The 13715-nt window shown below is 38.0% G+C and overlaps 1 long non-coding RNA gene across 1 annotated transcript; it reads right to left on the bottom strand.

The window, feature by feature from the left end:
* Positions 1–12520: 12520 nt before the first annotated feature.
* On the bottom strand, positions 12521–13176 carry LOC139062273 (uncharacterized). Its single transcript, XR_011515849.1, has 2 exons — positions 12693–13176; positions 12521–12626 (listed from the first exon to the last, which is right to left on the bottom strand). It is a non-coding gene; the product is annotated as an uncharacterized lncRNA (long non-coding RNA).
* Between the last annotated feature and the right edge of the window lie 539 nt (positions 13177–13715).

Genomic DNA, 13715 nt, shown 5'->3' with positions numbered 1-13715 from the left:
TATCATTTAGAAACAAGCAGTATCTTTCTGACATCATAAAGAAACAAGCAGTCTCCTCCTGATATCATGTAGAAACAAGATATATATGTCTGATATATATCAGAATATATATATGCTTGTTGAATATAAATCTTCATTAAAACGTTTAAATGTTCGTTTTTTTAAAAACATTAAAATCATCATTAAAACGTTTATATTTTCATTAAAACAATAAATTCTTCATTAAAACGTTTAAATGTTCATTTTTAAAACGTTAAAATGTTCATTAAAATGTTTAAATGTTCATTAAAACGTTAAATTCTTCATTAAAACGTTAAACTGTTCATTAAAACGTTAAAATGTTCATTAAAACGTTAAAATGTTCATTTTTAAAATGTTAAAATGTTCATTAAAATGTTAAAATCTTCATTAAAACGTTAAATTCTTCATTAAAACGTTAAAATGTTCATTAAAACGTTAAAATGTTCATTTTTAAAACATTAAAATCTTCATTAATACGTTAAAATCTTCATTAAAACGTTTGAATGTTCATTTTTAAAAACGTTAAAATATTCATGAAAACTTTTAAATGTCCATTAAAATGTTAAATTCTTCATTAAAACGTTTAAATGTTCATTTTTAAAAACGTTAAAAGGTTCATTAAAATGTTACAATTTTCATTAAAACGTTAAAATGTTCATTAAAACGTTAAAATGTTCATTAAAATGTTAAATTCTTCATTAAAACGTTAAAATCTTCATTTTTAAAATGTAAAATGTTCATTTATTGAAACAAGCAGTCTCCTTCTGACATCATAAAGAAACAAGCAGTCTCCTGACATCATAAAGAAACAAGCAGTCTGCCTCTGACATCATAAAGAAACAAGCAGTATCTTTCTGACATCATAAAGAAAACTTTTAATGTTTTTAAAAATGAACATTTAAACGTTTTAATGAAGAATTTAATGTTTTAATGAACATTTAAATTTTTTGATGAACATTTGAACGCTTTTTAAAAATGAACATTTAACCGTTTTAATGAAGAACTTAACAGTTTAATGAACATTTTAACATTTTAATGAACATTTTAATGTTTTATTGAAGATTTGAACATTTTAATGATGATTTTAACGTTTTTAAAAACGAACATTTAAACGTTTTAATGAAGATTTATATTCAACAAGCATATGCATATTCTGATATATATCAGATATATCTTGTTTCTACATGATATCAGAAGGAGACTGCTTGTTTCTTTATGATGTCAGAAGGAGACTGCTTGTTTCTTTATGATGTCAGAAAGATACTGCTTGTTTCTACATTATATCAGAAGGAAAATGCTTGTTTCTACATGATATCAGAAGGAGCCTGCTTGTTTCTACATGATATCAGATGGAGACTGCTTGTTTCTACATGATATCAGAAGGAGACTGCTTGTTTCTACATGATATCAGAAAGAGACTGCTTGTTTCTACATGATATCAGAAAGATACTGCTTGTTTCTACATGATATCAGAAGGAGACTGCTTGTTTCTACATGATATCAGAAGGAGACTGCTTGTTTCTACATGATATCAGAAGGAGACTGCTTGTTTCTACATGATATCAGGAGACTGCTTGTTTCTTTATGATGTCAGAAGGAGACTGCTTGTTTCTTTATGATGTCAGAAGGAGACTGCTTGTTTCTACATGATATCAGAAGGAGACTGCTTGTTTCTACATGATATCAGAAGGACACTGCTTGTTTCTACATGATATCAGAAGGACACTGCTTGTTTCTACATGATATCAGAATTAGACTGCTTGTTTCTTTATGATGTCAGAAGGAGGCTGTGGCAAGCCAAATGAGCATTTATTCCGATATCAGGATATCAGCCAGAATTGTCATGAACATGTAAGCCATTTCTGTCCACTAGTTAACTAGTTAGACATGTTTGTGTCAACTAGTTAAATATCGAGGGTAAAAATGTGCCCACTAGTTAACTAGTGACAGCAGAAATGCGCACTAGTTAACTAGTGAACACATTTAGGCTTCAGTAGTTAACTAGTTGACACAAAAACTGCTCACTAGTTAACTAGTAAAAGCAGAAATGCATACCAGTCAGCTACTTGAAGGTATTTGTCTCACTAGTTAACTAGTGAGGGTCAAAATGTGCACACTAGTTAACTTGTGGTAGACATAAATGTGCACTAGTTAACTAGTGAACACATTTTGGCTTCACTAGTTAACTAGTTGACACATAAATGGCTCACTAGTTAACTAGTAAAGACCAAAATGCATACCAGTCAGCTAGTTGAAGGTTATGGTGTCTCACTAGTTAACTAGTGATGGCCAAAATGTGCACACTAGTTAACTTGTGGTAGACATAAATGTGCACTAGTTAACTAGTGAACACATTTTGGCTTCACTAGTTAATTAGTTGACACATAAATGGCTCACTAGTTAACTAGTAAAGGCCAAAGTGCATACCAGTCAGCTAGTTGAAGTTTTTTTGTGTCTCACTAGTTAACTATTGATGGCCAAAATGTGCACACTAGTTAACTAGTGAAGGCATAACTCCTAACTAGTTAACTAGTTGGAGTAGGTCAGTGCCACTAGGTAACTAGTGAACCATTAATGGCTCACTAGCTAGCTAGTTGATGGCAGCAGGCTCACTACTTACATAGTTGATGCATCCATTGTCCAAACTAGTTAACTAGTGAGGACATAAATGTATACTAGTAAACTAGTTCAATTCTACATTCACACTAGTTAGCTAGTTGCGCAGAATTCTAATTAGGAGGCGGAGAATTTCTCAAATTAAGACTCTCTATTGGCTCCCTGTGTCAAAATAAAATATGACAACCAATCACAGTGCGGAATTTCGTAAAATCGCACCCCAAACATTTGCATGCGGCACACAAGTTAACATGCTGGCCAGAGGAACCTCAGCTAGTGAACTAGTAGTGGCTTCAGTGTGACACTTACATGTAAACTTGTGAAGGCAGAACTGCTCACTAGTTAACTAGAGAGGGTACAAATGTCCACTAGTGAACTAGTGAGGTGCAAAATAAGTGTCACTAGTTCACTAGTGGGTCCCAAAACGCCCACAAGTTAACTAGTAAGGTGCGGATATGCTCACTAGTTAACTAGTGAGGTGCAGATTTGCTCACTAGTTAACTAGTGTGCCCTAAAGCGCCCACTAGTTAACTAGTAAGGTGCAAAAAAGCATCACTAGTTAACTTGTAAAGTGCAGATAAGCTCACTAGTTAACTAGTGGGCCCCAAAATGCCAACAAGTTAACTAGTAGGGTGCGGATTTGCTCACTAGTTAACTAGTGAGGCACAGATATGCTCACTAGTTAACTAGTGATGTGCGGATTTGCTCACTAGTTAACTAGTGAGGTGCAGATTTGCTCACTAGTTAACTAGTGAGGTGCAGATTTGCTCACTAGTTAACTAGTGCGCCCTTAAGCGCCCACTAGTTAACTAGTAAGGTGCAAAAAAGCATCACTAGTTAACTTGTAAAGTGAAGATATGCTCACTAGTTAACTAGTGGGCCCCAAAACGCCAATTAGTTAACTAGTAGGGTGCGGATTTGCTCACTAGTTAACTAGTGAGGCGCGTATATGCTCACTAGTTAACTAGTGAAGTGCGGATTTGCTTACTAGTTAACTAGTGAGGCGTGGATTTGCTCACTAGTTAACTAGTGAAGTGCGGATTTGCTCACTAGTTAACTAGTGAGGTGCGGATTTGCTCACTAGTTAACTAGTGAGGTGCGGATTTGCTCACTAGTTAACTAGCGAGGTGCAGATTTGCTCACTAGTTAACTAGTGAGGCGCAGATATGCTCACTAGTTAACTTGTGCGCACAAGACGCACACTAGTTGCTGTTTTTGGAGCAATCTAGTTTACTTGTTATGTAAAAATGTGTTCTTACTAGTTAACTAGTGACACATTTACCTTCACTAGTTAACTAGTTGACATATTTGGCCTTTCTAGTTCACTTGTAATGGGACAGGAAGCACTCACTAGTTAACTAGTGAGCATATCTGCATTATAATTTTTTCTCAGTAGCTTATAGAGGGCAAACTGAGCCTTACATGTTAAGTAGTGAACACAAAACACTGTCACTAGTTAACTAGCTGCAGAAAAATGCCCCTAAAACTAGTAAATTTGTGGAATTTGAATAAATACACACTTGGCTGGCATTCTGTGTAACATGTTAACTAGTTCGACCGCTGTACTGCTCACTAGTTAACTAGTGAGCAAATCCGGCCTTTACATGCAAATGAAGAAATGCAGAACAGCAATGTGATTGGTCCATTTAGGACTGAGAAACAGAGAAAGTATGGCGGACTCTGTTCAGGCTGTTCTAAGAGAAAATTTGATAAACTAAGATCGTTTGAGCATATAAATATGTTTTGACGACATTTGTGGCGAGAAAGTTGTGGTGTATTGCTGTAATCTTTGTCCAGTTAACGTGTACAGTCTTTAGTTTTCAGTTATTAGTCTGAAAAAGCCTGGAGGCAGAAGGCAGCGGCAGACAGCATGTCTGTTTCTGTTGACAGGAAAGTGCAGAAACTCCACAGAAATCTCCGTCAGATATATTGTTTCACATTTGTACGGAAGCGACAAGTTTATAATAATAAAAAAGGCTCTATTTTACATACGTTGCTGTAAAGCCTGCCAGCACTCATGGTGTTTTGAAGGTATGAATTTGCAAACAGATTTAGCATCCAGTTCTGGTGGTCTAGTGACTAACACGTTCGCCTGCAATGGTGATGATTGCGGGTTCGATCCTGGTTCGTATACTTTAGTTTTGTACATTATTTCGCTTCTTTTCTTTTGCATAATTTTTGTATTTATGTCAACAAGAAACAAAATACATAACGGATTAGTGGGCAGAGTCACACACACACACACACACGCACACACACACACACACACACACAGAGAACATGAAAATAAGTAATTTATGAGTATGAATCTGATTATTGCCGACAGTCGATATTTAAGCATGTGTGTCCCCCTTCCTCAATCCATCCTCGCTGCAGCTCCTCATCGGCACAGCACAGCAGGCTTTCTCTTGATCCAGAACTAGCGGGTGGTTATCAGAACCACCAGAATCTACAGAGCAGAGTTCTGAAACATGCTCACTTCGAAATTGATAATGTCCGCGGCCATCTGCTGCACAATCAGCTGCTCGCATCGCGGGAAACATTGAAAACAGCTTCATGAACTGAGACACAACAGGGTCAACATCGACAATAAAATCCACAAATAAATCTAAATAATTAATGCTATTTCCGTCTTATTCGTTGAAATATACAAATAGTAGATCATAAATCTAGAGCAGAAAAAGCTGCTGCAGGAAGCAGGGTCTGTAGTTATTCATGCACCAATTCATCAATGTGATTATTGATCAAGATCAGGTAAACTGATATTAATGTTGCAACATTTCATTTGATCATCTGAATGATACCATAAAACTGAATGACCTGTTGAGTCTCTGCATTTTCAGGTATTTACTACGGAAAAAAAACAACAGCAGGCAGCAGCAGGACTCCCCATGTTATTTCTCGGGTTGCTGGCCCGCGGTCGTTGGGGCCGCTGCGGTCAGCTCTTAGGTAGAGCCGGGAAGCCCTCGTTCGGCTGCGTGGGCTGCTTCACCGTGGACCAGCTCCCAGCAGCCGCTGGTCGGGAGAAACGCTCTGGCTGCAGCTCCGATCAGACCCTACCAACACCTCGCCACAGACAGCACCGCATTAAAAGCCCACAATTACGACCCGCTCCCCAAAGTTACAGTTCTCAAGCACTGATGAACACATACATAACCCACAACAGCTATGAAATGTCTGTTATTTACGGCAAAAAGGAGATATTTGTCAAGCCGACGTGCCAATGTTAACCGCAGTTGGCTTGGAAATGTGCTGATTTTATTATTTTTGTCAATTAAAATCCCCCTTGTTTGCTGTTACGTTTTACGAAAACGTAATATTAATTAAAGCACGCTTTAGTGATCAGCATGTAAAGCAAAGAAGAAATGTGAACATTTCAACCCATTTCGAACCAACCAGTAATATGATTTCTTAACACGGTGCAGCGGCAGCATTTAAAAACCAAAATATAGTTTTTACTCTCCAAAAAAAGGAGAAGACAGTCACGGTGCAGCAACCCATTTTAGTCCATTAATCTCCACAATAAATATCCAGACAGAGAATTTCTACGGCCTCGCTGTAAACTCCAATGTCACCCAGGACCGGTCTTAAAGAGACAACGCGCTTAAAGGGAAAGTGTGTAGATTTCTGGCAATAGGGGGTAGTAAATACCAAAGTCACTGCAAACAAGCTGTATTTTTTGTTCAAGTGAGGACCTTACTAACTAATGCTCATAAAGCCAACAAAACCCTCTGGACTCTAGCTGTAACTCTCAAATTAGGATATGAGATTAATGACTCTGGTTCACGCTCCAATACATTAATTGTTTCAGAAATGCATCTTTTTATGTTGAGTGCCATCCGCCAAATAACACACAAGAAAAGGAAGAAGAAGAGTGTTGTTGCACAGTTTTCAAAGGAGTCAAAAACCACCAGCAAAACCATAAATACAGCTAAATAAACATAGAATCCAACATGGCGTCCTCCAGAGAGTCGGACCCTCACCTGTGTATTTTATTACTATGAAGGGTACATGAACTGATTAGGAACACAAGGTCATAGGGTCAAAGGTCAAGGTCGTGTGAGGTCATATATATATCAAAAATTGCCTGAACGGGTTGAATGATTTTCACCAAATCAGAGGTGATAGCTCCCTATCAAAGGTAGATAAACTGATCAGGTCACAACCTCATAGGGTCAAAGGTAAAGGTCGTGTGAGGCCGTATATATGAAAAATTGGTTTTTGTGTGCAATATCTTCTGAACAGGTTGAAATACTTTGACCAAATCGCAGGTGAGAACTCCCTATCTAAGGTAAATAAACTCATGAGGTACAAAACCTCATAGGGTCAAAGGTCAAGGTTGTGTGAGGCCGTATATATGAAAATTTGGCTTTTGTGTGCAATATCTCCTGAACGGGTTGAAGGATTTTGACAAAATCAGAGGTCATAACTCCCTATCAAAGGTAAATAAACTCATCACATACACAAGCTCATAGGGTCAGAGGTCAGTGTCATGAGAGGTAATATATATGACCAGTCAGGCATATCCCGCGACGCTCTGCGTCGATTTGCGGGGCTTTCTTGTTTCTACAGAGTTTATGTAGGGTGCTGCTGGTTTGGGGTGTTATGTCAGCAGGCAGAGTTTAGGAGTCTGACAGCTGTGGGGAAGAAACTGTTTCGGGACCTGGTAGTCTTAGTCCATAGGCTCCTGCAGCGCTTCCCAGAGGGCAGGAGGGTGAAGAGTCCATTCGATGGGTGACTGGAGTCTGATGGTTTTCCCTGCCCTTTTCAGACACCAAGAAAAGAGGAGAGTAACTTTATTTTGTTTGTGTGATTTTATTTTGTTGTGTGACTACTGGTTGCAGTTCCCTGTTCAATTGATTGGTGTTCCCTGTTAAATTAAAAAAGAAAAAAGTCTAAAGTTTTGTTTTGACTGGAGATAACTAAAAAAGGTTACACTGTCTTCTGGTACTAGCTCAAAATAACAAGTGGTGCTCGCTGCAGAACCACAAAGGCGGAGCTGCACCAGAAGGTGGAGCTGCACCAGAGTCAGCCCCGCCCATTCCAGAATCAACCCTGCCCATTCCATCAGAGTCAGTCTAATTCCTTCCAGTTGTCAGACTTGATAGCATTCTGGAACCAAAGAGGGTGTTGTAGCTAAAAAATGCGAGATTGAGGACGGAGTTGAGAAGTTAATTGAACAGTTTTTGTAAAGGTTCCATATAATTAAAAATCTAACTTTTGGAACTTTTAATCATGTTATATTGTCATTTCCTCATAAGAAACACGCCAAAGCCATTTTTAGCCTCATTCATGTATTTTCCTCCCATCTCAGCTTCAATTTGGTCTCCTCCCCCGAAGCGGGTCTGGTCTTGGTTCTCAAATCTGGATATTCTGTGAATTTTCTGACAAATTATTTCTGAAATGACTTTTACTGAGACACCGCCAATTTTATAGTTTACAACCTCTTTTCTTCATTTCTAGCTACACTTGCCAGTACTATGTTTACAACAATTTACTGGTATACCGTTTAACATATAATGTGTTTTTTTATTTATTTATTATTTATTCGTTTATTTAGCCAGTGTGAGTCCATTTGTGAGCAGAGTTTTAGACTTTTAGAGACATAAATATTTTGCTGAAAATAAACATTACAACTAAAATATAAACAAATTAAATGTTTCAGCTGGCTAAATAGACTGCTGACGACCCCACCGAGAATCGAACCAGCATCAGCTGAGGGGAAAGCAAAAACAAACTCAGACAATTTTACCACTAGACTGCCAGAGCCCATTTGATAGACTGATGTGCTGTTATGAAAAACTTTTGTTAGACCAGCTGTAGGCAGATATTCGCTAAAAGAAACCTTTTCATTTCGAGATATATTCAGTCTTTGTCATGTAGCAAGTTATATTTATCTTGTTTAATTGGAGCATAGAACATAGCATTAACGACTGTAAACTAGTAACAGCCGTAATTCATGTGGGTCAGGTCAGTTTGCGATAAAGTTGAAAACAAAAACGGAAGTCAGTGGGCTAGGCTGAGTTTGCGTGAATGGGCGGGGTGCAGCTCCGCCTTTGTGGTTCTGCAGCGAGCACCCTCTCCAAAATAACCACAGTTTTTTCCCTCAGTGTCATTTGATCTATTTCTTGGGAAGATGGATGGATGGATGGATGGATGGATGGATATATATATCAATAATTATTTTTAATATAGCCTTTTTCAATACCAAACTTTCAATACCAAACAAAAATGAACTACAATAAAATAGATAACTGGCACACTAAATTCCAATTCTCCTCAATGGGACTTGAACTCGCCAACTGATCTCCCTTACACGACACCAAACGAGGTGCTTTACTTGATTTGGGAGGGGGGAATTAAAGCAGTAAAACAATAAAACTTTGAACATTACAACACAAAGAGAAAATAAATAATGTTACTGCAATTGCAGAATGCCATCTGCGGGATTCGAACCCGCGGCAATGACCAACCAGTAGGTGTCAAACCATGACTAATGAGTGCAAGCCTTGGCACTCAGGGGCACCCATCAGTATGTGATTGTGAGGCCACAGCACATACATTTTAGACTGGGTGGGATTCTTATACCCAACAGGAGTCTTCTGCCCGCCTTCTCATTAGAATATGCATAATTTGTGTTTCAGGCACTAGTTAACTAGTGAGCTGCTGCACTGCCACACATGTAAACTGGTGAAATTTCAATTGTTCCACTAGTTAACTAGTGGACAAAAATGGTCAGCTTGTATGTGTTTTAGATGTAACTAGTTAACTAGTGAGCAAATCCGCACCTCACTAGTTAACTAGTGAGCAAATCCGCACCTCACTAGTTAACTAGTGAGCAAATCTGCACCTCACTATTTAACTAGTGAGCAAATCCGCACTTCACTAGTTAACTAGTGAGCAAATCCGCACCTCACTGGTTAACTAGTGAGCATATCTGCGCCTCACTAGTTAACTAGTAAACAAATCTGCACGTCACTAGTTAACTAGTGAGCATATCTGCACCTCACTAGTTAACTAGTGAGCAAATCCGCACCCTACTAGTTAACTAGTTGGTGTTTTGGGGCCCACTAGTTAACTAGTGAGCATATCTGCACTTTACAAGTTAACTATTGATGCTTTTTGCACCTTACTAGTTAACTAGTGGGCGCTTAAGGGCGCACTAGTTAACTAGTGAGCAAATCTGCACCTCACTAGTGAGCATATCCACACCTTACTAGTTAACTTGTGGGCGTTTTGGGGCCCACTAGTGAACTAGTGACACTTATTTTGCACCTCACTAGTTAACTAGTGGACATTTGTACCCTCACTAGTTAACTAGTGAGCAGTTCCGCCTTCACAAGTTTACATGTAAGTGTCACACTGAAGCCACTAGTTCACTAGCTGAGGTTCCTCTGGCCAGCATGTTAACTTGTGTGCAGCATGCAAATGTTTGGGGTGGGATTTTGCAAAATTCCGCACTGTGATTGGTTGTCATATTTTATTTTAACATAGTGAGCCAATAGAAAGCCTCAATTTGAGAAATTCTCCGCCTCCTAATTAGAATTCTGTGCAACTAGCTAGCTAGTGTGAATGTAGGCTTGAACTAGTTTACTAGTATACATTTATGTCCTCACTAGTTAACTAGTTTGGACAATGGATGCATCAACTAGGTAACTAGTGACCCTGCTACAATCAACTAGCTAGCTAGTGAGCCATTAATGGTTCACTAGTTAACTAGTGGCACTGACCTACTCCAACTAGTTAACTAGTTAGGAGTTTTGCCTTCACTAGTGAACATGTGGACACTTTGAACTGTCACTAGTTAACTAGTGAGACACAAAAACCTTCAACTAGCTGACTGGTATGCATTTTAGCCCTTACTAGTTAACTAGTGAGCCATTTTTGTGTCACCTAGTTAACTAGGAAGCCAAAATGTGTTCACTTGTCAACTAGTGGGCATTTCTTCTGTCACTAGTTAACTGGTGTGCACATTTTGGCCATCACTAGTTAACTAGTGAGACACAAAAACCTTCAACTAGCTGACTGGTATGCATTTTGGCCTTTACTAGTTAACTAGTGAGCCATTTTTTGTGTCACCTAATTAACTAGTGAAGCCAAAATGTGTTCACTAGTTAACTAGTGAACATTGCCGTCTCCCACTAGTTAACTGGTGGGCTCATTTTGACCCTGACTAGTTAACTAGTGAGACACAAATACCTTCAACTAGCTGACTGGTATGCATTTTGGCCTTTACTAGTTAACTAATGAGCCATTTTTGTGTCAACTAGTTAACTAGTGAAGGTCAAAATGTGTTCACTAGTTAACTAGCGTGTACAGTTTGACCCTCACTAGTTAACTAGTTGACCTGTTGACAAGATATCAGAATTAATGCTCAAGCGGCTGGCCAAATTGGGCAAAGTTAACAAGTGGGATTTTTACATTCAGTAGTCAGCTAGTACGAGTTTTTGTACCTTACTAGTTGACTAGTAAAAACTAAATGTGTTTTAACTAGTTAACTAGTGGACATTGATTTGTCCACTAGTTAACTAGTGAACACACTGAGCAATACTAGTTAACTAGTAAGATATGAAACATTTTACCTAGTTAACTAGAGAGAATTTAGGCCTTACTAGTTAACTAGTTGGCATTTAGGCTGTCACTATTTAACTAGTTGACACAAACATGTCTAACTAGTTAACTAGTGGACAGAAATGACTTGCATGTTCATGACAATTCTGGCTGATATCCTGATATCAGAATAAATGCTCATTTGGCTTGCCTTAGGAGACTGCTTGTTTCTTTATGTCAGAAGGAGACTGCTTGTTTCTACATGATATCAGAAGGACACTGCTTGTTTCTACATGATATCAGAAGGACTGCTTGTTTCTACATGATATCAGAAGGAGACTGCTTGTTTCTACATGATATCAGAAGGAGATTGCTTGTTTCTTTATGATGTCAGAAAGAGACTGCTTGTTCCTACATGATGTCAGAAAGAGACTGGTTGTTTCTGTATGATGTCAGAAAGAGACTGGTTGTTTCTACATGATATTAGAAAGAGACTGGTTGTTTCCTTATGATATCAGAAGGAGACTGCTTGTTTCTACATGATATCAGAAGGAGACTGCTTGTTTCTACATGATATCAGAAAGAGACTGCTTGTTTCCTTATGATATCAGAAGGAGACTGCCTGTTTCTACATGATATCAGAAGGAGACTGCTTGTTTCTACATGATATCAGAAGGAGACTGCTTGTTTCTTTATGATGTCAGAAGGAGACTGCTTGTTTCTACATGATATCAGAAGGAGACTGCTTGTTTCTACATGATATCAGAAGGAGACTGCTTGTTTCTACATGATATCAGAAGGAGATTGCTTGTTTCTACATGATATCAGAAGGAGACTGCTTGTTTCTACATGATATCAGAAGGAGATTGCTTGTTTCTACATGATATCAGAAGGAGCCTGCTTGTTTCCTTATGATATCAGAAGGAGACTGCTTGTTTCTACATGATATCAGAAGGAGACTGCTTGTTTCAAAAAATGAACATTTAACGTTTTAATGAACCTTTAAATGTTTTTAAAAATGAACATTTAAACGTTTAATGTAGAATTTAACGTTTTAATGAACATTTAAACATTTTAATGAACATTTTAACGTTTTAATGAACAATTTAGTGTTTTAATGAACATTTTAACGTTTTTAAAAATGAAGATTTTAACGTTTTTAAAAACGAACATTTAAACGTTTTAATGAAGATTTATATTCAACAAGCATATATATATATTCTGATATATATCAGACATATATATCTTGTTTCTACATGATATCAGAAGGAGACTGACATGACTGAGGGGAGTTTCCTGACCCAAGACATGCAGAATGATTCGGAGACAGAGGTAGGAAAAAAGATACAATTTTATTTCTTTTAACTGAACTAAAGAGGCACCACAAAATGTGGAGATGGGTAGCAAAGGCGCAGAGCACTCTTTCCGGTGGCCGGGGTCTGTAGGATAGACAGAGGTGAGGATCTTGTGGCTGAAGTGGAATAAATTCTTCGGAGGAGTCTTACGGTAGGAAGCTGGCTTTGATGTCTGGGCAGATCTGGGGTGAGCTGTGGCAGAGGTGTTGGTACTGAGGAGTGATCCAAGAGGTGAGCGGAGGAGAGCGGTGGGGTCCACCAGGAGGAGGGAGATCTGTAGCACGGTTCCAGATTATGGCTGAGGTTGGATGAGGCAGGTCTGAAGATGATCCTGAGGAAAGCAGGGCGAATGATTACTACGCTCATTAAGAGCACAAACACCATCTGTAGCTACTAGGACTGAGATAACAATAACTGTAGCGATCTATAAACTGTGACAAGAACTGTAGCTTGTACTAAAAGGCAAGACAGAACTACCCAAGTTGAGTAATCTTCCAGCGAGGTGAAGTGATCTCCCAGCTCCTTATAAACCCTGGCAGGTGATGGGAAACACACCGCAGCTGGCCACTCTCCGGCACCGCTCACCTGCAACGACTTGGTGGTAATTAGTTGAATGTGCAGACTCACCCCAGATCCTGACAGAGACTTCTTGTTTCTTTATGATGTCAGAAGGAGACTGCTTGTTTCTTTATGATATCAGAAGGAGACTGCTTGTTTCAAAAAATGAACATTTAACGTTTTAATGAACCTTTAAACATTTTAATGAACATTTCAACGTTTTAATGAACAATGTAATGTTTTAATGAACATTTTAACGTTTTAATGAACATTTTAACGTTTTTAAAAATGAAGATTTTTGTTTGTTTTTGTTTGGTCTCTTTTTGTTTGGTTTGTTTTTGTTTTGTTTGTTTGTGTTTGTTTTGTCTCTTTTTGTTTGGTTTGTTTTGTAACATTTTTGTGTTTGTTTTTAATCTGTGTATCATTCGTTCTTTCTATTTTCGATTGAAAACAAACAATCGAAAAAGGAGAAATGGATTTGTTTTTTTGTTTTTTGTTTTACAAACGGATTTAAAAAAAGAAAAAAAGTCGTATTTTTCGTATTTTCTATTTTAGTCTCGGATCAAATATGAGAAATGGAAAAACGGCCGCAGGACCGATTTTGATTTTAATATT

Source organism: Nothobranchius furzeri, chromosome 12 (assembly GCF_043380555.1).
Source record: "Nothobranchius furzeri strain GRZ-AD chromosome 12, NfurGRZ-RIMD1, whole genome shotgun sequence".
Classification (NCBI taxonomy): domain Eukaryota; kingdom Metazoa; phylum Chordata; class Actinopteri; order Cyprinodontiformes; family Nothobranchiidae; genus Nothobranchius; species Nothobranchius furzeri.
This window is presented reverse-complemented; position numbering and strand designations above follow the sequence as displayed.